The following is a 16382-nucleotide window of genomic DNA, read 5'->3' as shown; positions in this document are numbered from 1 at the left end:
GCTTTATCTTGTGCCTACCAAATATGTTGCCTGTGCCCATTACAGAAACACTGGAGTAACAGTCAAGCCATGTTAAGAAATTTAAATAAGTACAAAGATTTTTCAGATGAATTGAGCAGTTTTCAAAGCACGTGTGAGACACCAACATGACTGCTATTACAAAGTGGAAAGCCAGGCTGTGACCATCACAAGTTACCTCTGAACTCTCAGGACCTCTGCACATCCAGTGTAGGTCCTCCTTCCATTCTCAAGACCAGTTAACCTGCCTTCCTGAAAAACCCAATAAAGTGTAGTAAAACAGCATGAAAATGCCATGTATTACTCTTCACGCAATCTCTTTCCACTTCTTTAGTCCTGGGAGAGGTGTTTGGTCCTTGAGAGGATGCTGGATAGATGTCCTCATGACCATGAAAAGTGGTGGATCTCTTGTCTTTGAGAAACACATCTGGATTTCAGTTTAGAACAAAGGTACAAGGCCCCTTAGTGGCTCCGTGATCCCTATTTTCTTTCTATTGAATCAGGCTGTACTGATCAGATAGTCTGCATTCAAGTTCAATGCCTTAACTCCAATGTCATGCTCTCATAAGGGTTTGTGGAAGAGGAATGCTCTGAGTGATGTCGCCCCAAATCTACTCTCCTGAAGTCATATCTGTTCTGTGCCAAGGGCCACTACTTCTCCCCAACCCAGGCAACTGAGGGAACACTTTGCCCACTCAACCCTGGGTTTGTAAATGAGGTGGGCATGGCAACATCTACGGTATGGCAAATACTTAATACAAATCACTACAGCAAAACACAGCTAGAGTCACACGCTATGTCAGCAGTCACCAAATGTGTGATTTCACTCTCAGTAACTACTGAAGATGTTTAATTAAGTCAACATCTGCTACAAATATGCAATCCACAGTTAAGGGAGGTTTGATTAGATTGAATGCATCTGTGTAGAAGAATCTGGGTTATTGTGTTGCTTCTCATGTCCTTCTATTGTACCTTGATGTCCTGTTATTCCCTGATGCTGTAGGCTCAGGATTCTTTCTTTTATTTGTTGTCTGCTCCCCCATCCCTCCTTATAAGCTCCTAGGCACTATGCAGAATGATTACTTCCATTCTGTCAGAAGCTTTCTTAAGTTTGTTTCCATCTATTTGCTGCAGTTTTCAAAAGGCCTTAACCTAGTTCAGTTTTCACTTTACACAATATGTTAGGTTACATACAAATAATGCGGTCTTTGTTCTAAGGTCAGCTTTAACTAATTTCCTTTCCTGGCAAATATCTGGCTGGTCTGTTTTGTGACCTGCAACACCTCCCACTGGTTAAGTAAAAGGTGCATTTGCAGCTTTTGATGTGCTGCTGAAGGTTTTTAGTCATCTCTTTCTTACAGTCTTTCCTGAAAAACTCTGTATGCATTGCCCATCCCACCAGGGTCCAGGGTTAGGTGGAGCACTGTAGTAGTTGGAGCTGATGTTATTCCTTCCTCACAACTGAAGGGACAGGTCCTTTGTACTACCTCTTTCCTATCCAGAGAGGGACAGATATTGTTCACAGTCCCAATTCTTACTCTTTCTTGAGAAGCCTGTGCCACACTGCCTTTCTTTGCAGCCACCTCCCACACTTTGCAATTGCAGGCACTTCCTTGCTCTGCCCTGGGATTTCTCCAGGGCCCAGTCACCCACTTCTTGATGGGCCAGAAATGCTTTATAAAAAAGGATACTATTGAGATTCCTGATGACTAAAAACCTTAAGTAAAACTGTATGCAAATATGATATTCAAGTATGTAAAAGTATGTTAGTATGAATGAGAATGATTTAAAAATGTTCTCTTAAACTTCTTATTCTTTCCCAACCAAAAACCTCAAAATTTTTCACTTTTGGCAGTCATAAAAACAATAAATAAAGTTCTGTAATTTTTAATATGTGGAAAGCTCAAGACATTTTTGATGAAAAATATTTCTAAAGGAAGTCAACATTTGTCATAAAGGGTGAATATTTGATTCACTTTGTGAACACAAAATATTGTTTGATTTCAGTTTACTGGTTCAATTCTGAACATGACTGATCACATTTTCTAATCCATTATAGAGCCTGACTGGAAAATTAAAACATATTTTGGAGAGAGGTTTGAAAAGGACCATGCGTGTCTCTTGTGATGTGCTGTTCCATGTCACTATAATAATTTAGACAATATTCTATTATATAAAGGCTTTAATGGAGGTACTCCTGGGAAAGTAAAAATATGTCCTACAAGAATTATCTGGAACTGTCTGTTCTCCTTGCTCTGTGTCCTCCTGGGAAAATGAAGACAAAGAAGTGACAGCTGAGGGGAGGGGATCTGCAGCTGCTGTTAATGACTGATGACTAATTATTACTCTTGGAAATGGCGCAGAACAGATATACTTAGATGTGTATTCTCTTCTGACTTGTTTGCCTGACAGATTCCTTCTTCCTGAGATTTTTTTTTTTTTTTTAATTGGAAGGAGCTAATTAACACAAAAGTTACTAAAATTGACTTGGTTACTTCAAAATCAAAAAGTCTTGGTTACTTCGTTAATAGTCCTTGGATTAAGCACCATAGCCTCTGGACCCTGAATAGACATCTGGGATATGAACTGAGGTCTGTCACTTAATCCCTCTCCCCTATAAATGTGAGTAATAGAATAGAATAAGACTTTTTTTGAACCTTTTTAAAAAATTCACTAGCATATTTGTTCACTGCTCATAAATTCAAGTTTTTGAACCAAAAATTATTCTTCTGAGGAAGAAGGAGTGGACAGAAAAGTTTAGTGGTGGAAGTTCTGTTTCTCCCTTGAAATCTAATCTGATGGGTGGTTCCTGAACCTGAACTGACCCTAGGCAGTGACACAGAATTGCATTTTGCTTCCCTGAAGGATGAAGGAGTGCAGTTGAGCTTGCTTATGAGAAGGAGAAATGGCAAAGCTGGGGCAAAGTGTTGCAGAGGAGCCCTAGAAACCTGGATTTGCAGATCACCTTGCCACTGGGAGGGCTTGGGCTGGTACTTTGCTCATCCCAGACCTCCAGGAGGGACAGCAGTCCCTGCCTACTGCCTCCTTAGAGTGGTGGCACAGCCAAGCAAGTTGTGGGGCTAGTGCTTCTTTTTTGTGGTGAGCACACTTTACAGTGAGCTGCAGCAAGTACTGACCATGTGATGTGTTTCTGTCTGTGAAATGGGTTGATCTAGGTCCAGCTTTCAGTGAAAGGGTCTCCACCTCACCATTGGCACTCCTTTTGTGTCTCTCTTGTCATTGCACTATCTTCTGGGGCCAGAGATGGGGAGGCATGAGGGAACTAGACTCTGATTTTCAGAGGAGGGAGCTATTCTCTGGCTGTGTTATAACACTTTTGTTCCCAGACCCAGAACAGCTGGGGCAACTAAGTTTGAGAAACAGCACAGCTGTTTCCATGAGCTTATTTTGTTTTGACCACTCTAGTCTAGTGAAATCCCTAAGAATGTCCCCAAATAAGGATGAGGCATAAACTTATATTTCTTTGGAAAGAGAATAAGGCATAATGTACTTCTCATGCAAAAGGTATTTTTTCCTAGGAATCCATTCTTGGGATGGAAACTTTGAAGATGCAAGGAAAACAGTTTTTTTGCAACCTTGCTTTTTTCCTTCCTACACACTGTCCCTTGGTGCTAACTAACAAGAAAATAACAAGAAAAGTTGCAGGCCAGTTGAGTGTCCGATCTGCTAGGGTATACATCAGAAATGTAATAACACCTCAGGTGAAACCTTTCAAGAGATGTACACGGTAAAAGTCCAGAGTTGGAACAGGATGTTGAGGAAAAGGGTTAGGAGTGGTGGTGGTGATGGAAAGGAAGCACGTCAGTCAGCTAAACACAGCACGATATCTTAAGCAGCCTATTGATCTCCTATTCCGAATTCATGCAGGGCAACTCCTTGTCATAAAACATTCAGCAGCCAAAATCAATAAAAGATGTGGAGTGCTGAATCTTGCTGCTTCAAAGTCATACTTGAAAACAACAACAACAAAAAAAATCACTGCTACTCAAATGTCACCAGGGCATCAGCTTGGTTTGGACCCAGCTTAGAAATTTCAATAATAAAAGTTTGCTTCCTGCTTTTCCAAGGGGGAGTCCAGCTCGAAAGTGACAGGAACTGGGTTCAGCTATCTGACAGGGAATCTGTATTCTGCCCCTCTGTGTTTACAAAGGAGGTTCAGGGAGAAAGATAAACCTAGATATCATGAAACATTTGTTGAAGTAGAGCTTATCTTGTGCTGTGAATTTGCCAACATTTAGCAGTTTTCTGGCTAAGATCACATCCTCCAGGTGCATGGCAAAATGCAAGGGGACTTAGAAACACATCACAAAAAGCTTAGATTATATTCTCTTTAGAGACATACCTTCCCTGATATGATACATGACAAATTGCTCTTCAGCCATTTCTTTGTCACCAACGTTCAAATATAACATCTAACTTAACCAGATCTGGCACTGGCTTTCAAAATTAACCAAGGTCCAAGTCAGTGGATTTTGGCTGTGAATCCTGTTCTTAGAAACACACATGTCCTGATCTTCCAGAGGGAGGAATAACAAGTACACGACTGTGCACCATGTCACCCTTCTCCATGGGAAACAGAGGTTTCACATGGATATCAGCATGTTACATATCTGCACCCTTTCCTCCCCTCTTTTGCACCATGTTGTCCTAGATATCTAGAAGACACTACTGGAAAAGCTTTCCCTTGGTCATTCAGTCCTGTCTGCTGCCCCTGAACAGCGGCAACTTGGCCTCAACCACTCTTGGGAAATCCTTATCTGACAGGTGGGACAGGCAACCTTTCCCAATTTTCTCCCACTTCCCAGTGCTTCCGTATCCTTACATTGAGAAAGATTTTCCTAATACCCAGTCCAAACCTCCCTTGTTTCCCTTCAAGTTCAATACTTCCCGTTGTCTCTCAACTGGCTTCTGGAGAATAGATTGCCCACTGAAGCTGCCTTTTACGTATTTGAATGCTGTTGTCACGTATCTCATCACTCTCTCCTAGACTAAGAAAAGATAATTCTTTCAGTCTCTCCGCTGAGGTCATATTTCCCCTATGTTTGTGCTTCAGTAAAGGTCACTGGCATCTGACATAATTGTATGGCCCATAAGACTGATTCTGCTCTTGCATGGCTCTAAGCCCTATGGTTACCATCACCTCATTCAGCATGAAGGGGAAGATTGCTTTTAAAAGTCTACACAAAACCTGGATATTTGTTCCATTTCTAATAATTTCCAGAGTAACTAATGCTGCAATAGATGAATACCTTAGAAATGCACAAATCAGACAGCCAGCCAAAGCAACAAGTAGGGACTCAAGTGGGAATATGCAGCACTAACTGATGAGCTCAGAAAGCATCTGTTGTCACAACACCATCCCTTTGTGGCAGATAAATGAAGCACAGAAAAACCTGGAAGCAAAAGAAATAAACATAGACATCAATGAAAATTTTGCATTTGACTTCAGTAGGACATGAATGGCTGTGCTGTAGGAGATCTGTCTGGGGATGGTACCATGAGGTAGCTTGTTCTACAGCTATGTCTACACTGCACAGTGCCTGAGATGGCTATAAACAAAGATCACAAATTGAAAAGCCATTGAGGAACAAAATCAGCTTGCTTATGTAAAACTCCATATGGTTACAAACAGCCTGTTTCTGATATCAAAACTAACCTGTTCAGAGCTCTGGTGGCTCATCTATTACTTACATGTTGATTTTAGTATCTGTGTTTATTAGGATAAAGGGTTAGTATTGTCTGGACATACAATGAACCAAGCTTCTATAATGCTTTACTAGTTAGATGGGGATCTTGGATAAATATTTTGACAATCCACAGTTTCATTAAATATTTTTGCAATTCATTAAGCTGTTGATTCCCATTCCTATTTGTAGGAAACATAAATGGGGCTTGTATTCTTCATTCTTCTCTGCTTTCTTTTCCAATAATGCAGATTCTATTTCTGACTGTTTCTGAAGGAAAGTTTCTGAAGGGTGTTCTTGTAGGTGACGTTCTAATTTCAGCTTCTGAAGGAGGTGGGGAGAATTAAGTGACATGATGGAAAGTTTGTTAAGTGTAATCAACAGCGAGGATAAAGGCTGTTAGAGATTTCTGCATATTAATCTGGCTTTGCTTTGAGCTACTGCAGCACCTGTGGCAAAACCAAAGGTTATGGATTTGGAATAATAAGCTTTGCCTCTCTGACTTAGTATAATATTATATATCCTTAATCAATAAACTGATTAAGCTTAACTGGACTCATCCCCTGGACACACAGTGGGTAGTGTGGCTATTTCAATTCTGCGCAGCACGGCACAGTGTAATGTGGTCTATAACCTGCCTGAATTACCATTATGCTCCAGAATAGTATGACTTTCCTACAGGTGCTGAGCCATCTCTGGCAGCCCTAGTGAATGTCTCAAATGGCACTACAGACCTACAATTAGATAACTGAAACTTGCCTTTGTGGGATTCAGCTCCAGGTTAAGACCTTTAGATTTAAATATTCAATGGTAAGTGTTTGCATATGAGACAGGGACCGAGTTCAATTGTTCAAGCCAGAAACCTAGAACCATTTGGGATATGGTACCATGCCTGAGATTCTGTGTGGGGTAGGCAGGGATAGCACAAGAACTGTGGGAGACCTGTGCCTGCCTCGACACTGTGAAGTGTGGTTAGAAAGGAGTCACAACAATAATTAAACACACGTGCATTGGAAGTTTGATGAGAGATGGCTTTTCTGTCTGGAAGAAAAAGGGTGGAAATTGAGGACTTTTAAGCCCAGGACACCAGTGCTTGATTCTAGTGACTGGAAACACCTTCTATTACAGGATCATATATTTTTTAGCAATGACTTCTACATTTGTCCTGCATCTTTGCTCTCACATAAATTTCCAACTTTTTCCTTTTCCTAGATTTAGTTATTCTGTTTCAGACTCTTTATCTTGTCTACCAGTTCTCTAAATCATTCATTAAAATTCTACTTTATAAATCTTAAGTTGTCAGGAATATAAGGAAAAATTAATCATACCTTCATAAAAAAATGTTTCCAAATAATAAATTGTCATTATCTAAAAGTGACCCTGATCAGATATCAGGAGTCATGGTTCACCCTTAACATTCAGACAAGACATAACTTGTTTTTCTGTTAGGGCAAGTAGTCATGAACCTAAACTACCAAAACTTACATTGGATTCTTCAGTGCTGGACCTTTTTTTATTAAGATGGAATATATTTTTGAAAGATATTTTCATCTCCATCATATATAAATATATCTATGAAACTGTGAAGAGCTATATGTCTAGTTAACAGATGAGTCAAATTCAGCTTGGAATGAACACATAGAGAAGCCAGGTCTTCACAGTGATGTGAAAGAGACTTGTAATTATCAAATTGCCTGTATATAAGGAAGATGCAGTTTTCTGCTGACTGACCCTTTGGACATTCCTCTAACCCTTATTCCTCTTTATGGGAAGATTTTCTGTGCTTACAATGCCACCTGCAAGCTCAGGCAAGGATTGAGCACTACCTTTTGTTGCTCACTAATCTGTTATTTGTTCCTGCCCCTAAAATCATCATCTCCCTGCACTTCTGGTAATTCCTGTGCAAACCATTTCCACACTGAATGATCCACAGACCTTCAGTAAGCACAGATGGATGCTGCTTCATGCCCTGGGCTCTGACTGATGTGTCCTGACACAGGCATCCTTATTGTGGCCTGTCCCTCTTTGCAGGGAGATTTTTGTCTTGGGTACCTGCATAAACGGAGAAACACCAATCAACCCTGTTTATAGTGAAAAAATTTTGTCATCATGTGAGAAAAAGTGCAAGTCTTTGTTTTCAGATAAAAGATCCTTTACTGTTACTGCTGAAGTTATCGCAGCCATTTACTCCTTGCACTAGGTTTACCAGGCATCAAACAACATATGGCTTTTATTCTTCCATAAGTCCCCAAAGGATGGATAGTGACTGAGAAAAGACTCTGATACTCTCACAAACTTTTCTGCTTCCTCTTATAGTCTTACAGGAAGCATTGATGTTATTTTTGGGAAGTATTGACCCTTTTACAGAATAGAGGGCTCATTAAATCAAAATAACAGCAACATTTCCAGCTGCTTCATTGTTATCGTTGCTATTGTTGCAGGAGGCTGCTAGAAGCCGGAAAAAAAAAAAGAAAGGAGAAATAAAGCCAATAAAGAATAGATACCCCAACATATCCTGAGCTGGAGATAAAGTGAAGCACATCCCTTTTATTGCTTTTAAGTTGTTGGTAGTCTACCACTGAGTTCATAATCATCCTGAAGAGGCAGCAGTGCCACTGAGAAGGACAGGGGAGCTAGGATTTATAGAGGGGATGATAAACTGGAAATGACAGAGTCACAAAAAAGGGAAATGCTGTATTGAGGGTGTTTTAATAAAAGTATCATGTATTACAAGCAGAAAGGGAGAATTTATTCCACTGCTATTGCAAACTTACCCAGAGCCTGTTTGGGGGCAAAATGTGTTATTTTTTAAATAGAGGGGTCAAATTGTAACAAGTGAGAGCGAAATCAAACAAAACAGTAAAAAGGCTGGAAAATGAGTCATGTGGAAAGAAGAATGGCTGGTGACCAGAAGAAATAGACCTGACAGGTGACCAAATACAAAGCACAACAGGGAGCTTTTCATCTGTGTTTGTGTGTTTGTTGGGAACACTGCAAGAAATCGTGAAAGTGGGAGGATTTCCCAGTGGTATGGAAATCTATTCTGGGAAAGAAGCAGTGTGAGGAGCAAACTAGAGATTGTTAACTGTACAAATTTATGATTTTGGGACACAGAGCAGGGAGTGAATGTAGCAACTCAGGAAAACCATTCAGTTCTTTGATGTCCTTAAGTAGTAAAAATCTGTGTTTCTAACTATTATTCCTGGTATTTGGAATATTAACCGGCACATTTTTACCAGTCACCTCAGAGCCTCAGAATAAATCAAATCACAAAACAAACAAGGAAAAAAACCCTAGGAGTTTCAGAGAAGGATTGATTTCTGGGTCCTCACCTGCTATATATTAGAGAGGTTTCCCCAGCAGAGTCATGAAAACCTGCAAAAAATTTCAAGATGGACGTCCAAAGCTGTATCAAGTGGCTTTTGAAATTCTTGGTCAAGGCAATTGGCTTCACAGACAAACAGTATACAGATGTAAGTTTTTGTTCCTCGCCAGCATCACAAATGGGTAAATAGGAGCTTTGGATGAAAAAGGATAAGCGCAGCTGACAGAAGATAGAATGTTGCCATCATTAGAAATATATTCACCTTTTCAAGAGAGTTCCACAAACATAAGATCTATGTAGATATAGACTGTGGCATATAGACATATAGGAGAATGGCAGCCTTCAGGAAAAATCAGGAGGGTAGCAGTCCATTTTCATAATCTCTTTCCAGAGCGTGTTCTTGCACCTTGGTGTTTCTCCTAATTTTTTTTCCATTGTTCACTTTCCTTTGATTTTATACCTTGGCAGCTCAGTGGTGGTGGTTGACTGAAGGATGCACTGGGGGAATAAAAGTTTCAAGAGGACATTCAGCGAACAAGGCAGCATAGAGAAGTTGACATGAATATGACTGACAGTTATTATTTCCCAGGAACTTTCCTTGAAATTGAACACAAGTGCTACTGCTGGACCTGCATAAAATTTAAAATGTCCATCTTATGAGAAAAGTTTAGATTCTCAGCATTTTTATTGTCATCTAACAACGGGGGGGGGTGGAAATTTCTTGAGTTTTTCTTTGTTTTTCACTGATACTCCAGAAAAAGTCAGTACATGGATGCTTTTAAGCCAGTTCATGGAGAAAGAAGCCTGTTATTACAGGAACACTGGCTGTATTTTTTCCAGGCTTGACCTACCCACCCTTTAGTAGCCATGGAGTGACCATCTGAGCTTTTCTGTCTGCAGAGCTAACTCAGGGACAGTGCTAACTTCTGTTATCTTGCTTGCCCTCCACACTGGACCTTGAGCAAGAACATTGGTGTGGGGTTTCCTTTTGGCTGGGATTGACATCTGCAGTAGCAAGGTGCCAAGTAAACGCATTGCCTGTGGTCCTTGGAGGTTAACCAGCAGTCAGGATGTTGTGACACCTGTCAAATGGATTTTCACTTTCTGGATGACTAAAAAGCAAAACCTCTCTTATCCATTTTCAGTTGTATTGGGGATTTCTCAGGTTTCAAGGTCATGAAAAGAGTAATGTTTATCCCCTTCAAGGTTTTAGGAGAGTTTTGACTGCTTTTGCATTTTTCATGGATCTGATGCCCTCTACTTCCTTATCTCTCAAGAGATTAATTGGGGTTATTCATGCATCAGTGGCAGCCTGTTGGAAATGTCACAAACATGACATGCTGAAATATAGGACTGGATAAGTCCTCTTGGGTCATCAAGACCAGCCCTGGGTAATGGCAGGCATCATATTATTAAACACTGAAGTGGAGCACAGCAAAAAAAAAAATGTTGTGGAATGACTAGTAGAAGTGTAAGAAGATTCCCAGATTTCCATTGAAGAACAGTTATAGGACACTGGGAAGCTCAAGTTAATACATAGGTCCTAGTATATAGGTACTAGTATATAAGCTCTATCCTGTCTTGCAAAAGACATTAAATGGCTGCTCACTGGAATTGGTTGCATGAGAGAAGAACAAGGGGAACCTGATCCTTTAGTTATGACAGTGGAGAAGGCAGTTAAAAATGGTCCTCTCTGTAGCACTCGGTAACAGTTTTGAAGGCTTCCTATTTTGCAAATACCACTGCATATTCTTCTGTGTCTGCACATTATTTTCTCCTGTTAGTGACTTAGGAACACAGCTTTATTGCTCATCTTCTAGTAAGGAGATTGGTTCTCCTAGTTCCTGTACATACCCAGAACAAAAGAGACAGTCCTCGCTTCACAAACATCTCTCTTTTCTACTGTTTGCAAAATATTGCTCTTCCTGCAAGTGAAATTATATATGGTTAATTAATAATGCAGTTTAGAAATTTCTAGGTGACTTTCCTGCACTCCCTACTTGCATGATTTTATTTTGACCTTAGGAATTTAATAACCATCAAATACAAAATACAAAGCCCCTTGTATTGGCTGCACTCAACCAGCAGCCAGGCTACTAATGATGGTGCTTTAAAAGTGGACTCAAGCTTGTTCTTGCGATCAGTTCTTATAGCTGCTCTGATTTAATGCTTTTGGAGTCGATGAAGAAGGGAGTCATGTTGGCTGTATTCCACCAGCAATACAAAGTTTTTTGTCAAACAGTGATGATCCCTGAAGGATTTGGGAGGCACAAGCATGGACCGTGAGCTGTCATTTACAAGAAACAAGGTGTATTAATGCATAGACAAAACTGTGTAGTGTAACCTCCAAAGATGATAATGGAGTAATATCTTTTGCTCTCATCATAGTTCAATGTTTAAGGCTGTAATAAAGCCGTTACTGTGAAATCTGACCTTCTCAAGAGGTGAAGAGGCTGTGACTGTGAAACCTCCTTGGCTCCTGTAACAGATAGTTGAGGTCTTTCTGTGCTGTGCCTGGCCCCCGCTATGTAAATCCTTCTACTCCCATCCTACGCTGGTACAGAGCATGTCTACCAGATCCACCTCAGTCAGTGCAGGATTGACAGCCAGAGAAAGAGGTTGTGGGGCAACAGGAAACCTTCATCTCCCTTGGGAAAGAGTAGAGGCAGGTGGAGAACACAGCTGGGTAAGAATGTATTACCTTCTACCAGAAATAGGCTTTTGGTAGTCTAATGACCCTGAAACCTGCAAGGAAGATGAGTCCAGGGCACCCATCATTGCAGGGCTGTTGTTGGGCATCTCTGATTGTCTCTTTCCTTTGTGCTTGCTAAAGGCTTTGGTCTTCTAGCCCTTAATAATCTGTCACTGTAGACAATTGCCTACTCTACCTCTATGCAAAACAGGTCCTAGTGTACAAATCAGGTATAAATCAGCCTTTCCTATCCAATGACTTGCTACCCTGGTAGGCACAAATGGTGCCATGAGTTGTGAGAGTATAGAGGATCAAGATCCTAGTCCTAAGTGTAATGCCTGAAAAAAAGAGCAATAAATACAAGAGGCAGAAACAGCATGACCAAAACTGGAGAAGTATAAATCACTCTGTGGAATGAAGTGCAGTGATTCACCTGCTACACTGGGTGCTGCTGCCCTGCAGACAATCTGACAGCACAGCAGAAAAGAAATGCAACACACCAGAAATAAATACTTACCCTCAACTGACACAACACTATTCATTTTGGGTTAATATATTTCTTCTTGAAATTCAGCAGAAACCCATGGCATACAAATCATCCCAGCATCAATACAAGGTAAATGTGTGTGATTAAGAAAGGAGAGAGGATCATCAGCACAGTTGCAACCCATAAAAGTTAACTATTATTGGGCTTCCTCTGCATGAGCACATGGATCCTCTTTGACAGTCCACATACACTGGCTTGTATTTCATTCACCCTAAGGCCTTCTTTCTACATTATGAGTCACTTTAAAAATTGCCAGTTCCATTTTATAATATTGTCATCAGCATGTCCAGTAGCAAGGTACAGCAAAAACAAAGAAGCTATAAAAATTGTCAAAGACAAACTTGGAAAGGTGTACAGGTGAGCTAAACAGTTTGGGAGTAGAGTCAAGCTACCTTGAGAGATGGCCACTAAAAGGTGGATGTCTCTGGATCTGACTCTCTTGAAAACAAGCAAGGCAGAGTAGGCCAGGTAATATTTGGGACCAATGTCTTCTGCCTTCTGTAGCAAGTACCTTTGGGTGGGAGGGGTTCTCTGCATACCTCAGGAGCTGTTTGTCACTTGCCAGGATCAGGCTCTTAACTGGTAGAAATGGAGGAAAGCAGCACTGCAAATGCAATGGTGACCACCTGCTGCCAAACTGAGTCCTTTCTAAAGCGGACATCCACCATTTGCTATGAGTTTCCCCAGTCTGTGGGCTACTCAGAGAGACACATCAGCTGCTGAGGAAGAAAGTCACGCCAAATGTAGAAGGGTAATCAGCTGCTTAGAGCAGGGAAGCCAGGACCCTTGGGAAGTACCCTTGGCTCTGGAAAGAAGTGTGGTCAGGACCAAGCAGCCTAGTGTTTACAGCCGAGTAGGAAGTCTCTTAGGTTGTATTTGTTATTCAGCAAAAGTTAATGGAGGTATAAGTCCCTCCATTTCAGAAAGGGAACATGAGAATTAGGAACGAAAACTTAGAACAATGAGGTGCTTTTTATAAACCTATTGCTAACTTTCTGTAACAATCTGAGTTAATCTCTGTGCCATCCAATAACTCATGTAGCCACATGATAGACACGGAAAGTGCTATTTACCCACCTGGAGGATTGTGAAGGCTGATTAATACCTTGTAAAAATGCTATGAGATTATTTGGAGAAAGTAACTGTCACCTTCCCAGGCTGTAACAGCGGACTTTGCTGCTGCCAGCTACAACTGGAAGAGATTTGTCTCCTTTCACCTCCTTGTTCCTCCTTCCTTGTAACTGGTCTCAGTACATGCTTTATTGCTCTTGGTTTTGTCTGATGGAAAAGGGACTTGCCAGACCTGGAGGCCAACAAGCACTTACCTTCCATTTTCTAGTCACTGCCTCTCACAAGGGCACAGCAGCAGAAAAACTAGTTCATTTAGTCTTCCAGGTCCCCATGATAGGATGTTACATTTAACTCATAATCTGCACAATGTTCTTTTGCACTCTGAATTCCTAGAAATAGTTATATCCTTACTAATCTTTTAATAACTAATATTAGCTGTAAAAAAAACTGTAAAAAGTTGTGATCCAGCAGCAGCATGAGCATACTATGATAATATCAGGGGATATTTATCTCACAGCCTTCTCGTCTCCAGCTCGCTCTTTGGTCTTTCAGATCCTCTACTGTTTTCCAAAAATGAGCCTCTGGCCTTGATTTTGTGTAGATTTTCTGAGATGTGGGTTCTAAAGATTTATTTTCAGGGGAAAATGCTCTTAAAAGGGTGAAGGTTGGCTAATGTGTCAGTTCATGAATGCAGATGGGGTACAAGTAACCCTGTGCAGCAATAGCATCTCTGGGTTTCAGTTAAGGACCGGTGCTGCATTCATCCCAGAGCCATGGAAGCACACTGCTAATCTGTAGCCCTGCCCCAAGGATCTTACTGTCCCATCACATGGTCAGACAAACGGTAAAGGAAATAGAACACAACACTGACAAAAAGCTGAGATTCCAGCATATTGACCACACAAGTGATTTTGTCCAATATTTAATGGGCACCAAAGGTAAATTGAAAGGAGAGAGGCAGAAAGAGGCAGTCTGATAGTGCTGTAGAAAATTACAGGTAACGTGTTGCAGCAGGTGAGACTGTGACGGAGCCAGAGAGAAAACTGCACAGATGGGTTGAGCTTCTCCAAACAATGTGTGAACTGAAGCCCTTCAGTAAAACACACAGAAGGTGAAGCCATATTTGAAATCCCATCTGAGTATTACTTTTGCAACTGCGAGTCAAGTACCTCTGATGCAATGGAGGCTTGTTGCAGGGGGCAGATCTGCTTTTGGGGTTTGGGACATGGTGGATCAGTGAGAGCTGAGTATGTGAAGGTGGATGTGCTGCCCCAGGGCAGGGGCTGTGAACAGACCTTGCTCTCCCATATGTGACTTCAGCTGGACAGATGCCTCAGATGAAAAGATTTTGTGAGCAATCTCCTGAAGTTTAATCCAGGCAGATGTTTTCTGTGCAGCAGAAAGATCCCTGCAGTGCTTTGTCAGTGCTCAGCTAATGAGGGAGAGAGTGTGTTTTATCTTTGTTACCACGGAAAGTTAACCACAATCCAACCAGTGATTTATAGATAATGAGTCCTGTCACACTTACAATTCGTGCCTCACATGAAAGTCATCAACATACCTACTGCTGATCAGAAATCCAGATATCTATCTCCATGTTTTATTCACAGTCTAATGATCTGCCAGGGCAAAGGCTGGATTTAAAGCTGATTGCTATCCACATTTACATCTATGAATGCATCTGAATGTCAAGGAGTGCTTGGGAAATCAGCTGTCAGACGACTGCAGCAGAGGTTACTTTGGTAGGGTGAAGTGGGAAGGAACTTCTGGGGCTCAGAGGTCACTTGGAAAGAGTTGGGAGAAGGGGACCAGAAAAGAAAGAGTATCTTTCATGGAGACTGTGGTGGTGGGACTGGTGGCAAGCAACAAAGGTCTGCCATGGCTCCCACTTGCCCATAACAGGATGGAGTGAGTATTCCCTCCATGCAGTTGGCTTAGAGAACTTTTATTCAAGAGATGAATTATCCATGGCCTTGCAAGAGTGCTTGTGGCTGTCTACAGATGGCCAGATGGATGTTAGGATTTAATACCCACTGAAGGGGGGATATTCACTCACACTGGGCATGCTGGCTCCAGCCTCCCAGCATGGACTTCCCTGGGCTCAGCCATGGTGATGGGTATGGGGAAAGGGAGAAGAACGCCTCTGCTGCACTGCTTGGGGTGAGCAAAGGGAAATGTACCCACAAGAAGATGCTGTTGGCTCTGGTGGCAAGGCAGGAGGCAGCCATGTGAGGCCCATGTGTGTAGGTGTAATTAGTTTCTGCTCTGCACTCCTCTGCAGATACTCTTTGGAGAGCAACCCTTCTTAGAAGCATGCACTATGCTAGAAAATCTGGTGTTTGATATCCCAAGAATTAGCTCACGTTTCTTTATTCAGTGCCTTATCAGCACCTATCAAAGTCACAGAGTGCTTTGTTATTTCAACAGAAGCAGAAAGAAGCTTTGTTTTATTGCATTTATTTTTTTTTTAGTCTGCGAGACAAAGGACAGGTTATGAATTTAGCAGCAAAGCTGTGCTGTTACTTTACTTTTGTACCTGGGGGAAAAAAGACAAAGCAAAGCAGGACACAGGATGTGTCACTTTTCCCTACGCTTTTGCTGGACATACATGGTGATTAGAATACATTTTTTGCACTTCATGTGACAAATTGTCTCATGTAGTAAACTATTTTTCACCTGCATAAACAATATTTTTAATCAAGACAAACACATGGGTATTTCCGAAATACAGCAAACTGCATTAAAAAAAAAAAAAAAGTCTTACAACAAGAAAATGCACCAAACAAGAGTGGGATTTCCTTATTTTCCTGTTTCTGTGATTATTTAATCTATGTTGCTTTAATTTTATGCACACTTTTAAATGCCCTTTTAAAGTTTTAAAGTAATAAAATGAAATTACAAAAGATTTTTCTCTCACTTCTGCAATTTGTGCTATGTTTTCAACAAAGTTTTCTAAACCTACATGCAGTATGCAGTGAAGAGCCTGAAGTATTCTCCAAATGAGATGTATAACTTGGAAGGTAA

Source organism: Phalacrocorax aristotelis, chromosome 5, assembly GCF_949628215.1.
Source record: "Phalacrocorax aristotelis chromosome 5, bGulAri2.1, whole genome shotgun sequence".
Classification (NCBI taxonomy): Eukaryota; Metazoa; Chordata; class Aves; order Suliformes; family Phalacrocoracidae; genus Phalacrocorax; species Phalacrocorax aristotelis.
The sequence above is the reverse complement of the archived record's forward strand: the minus strand, read 5'-3'. Positions refer to the sequence as shown.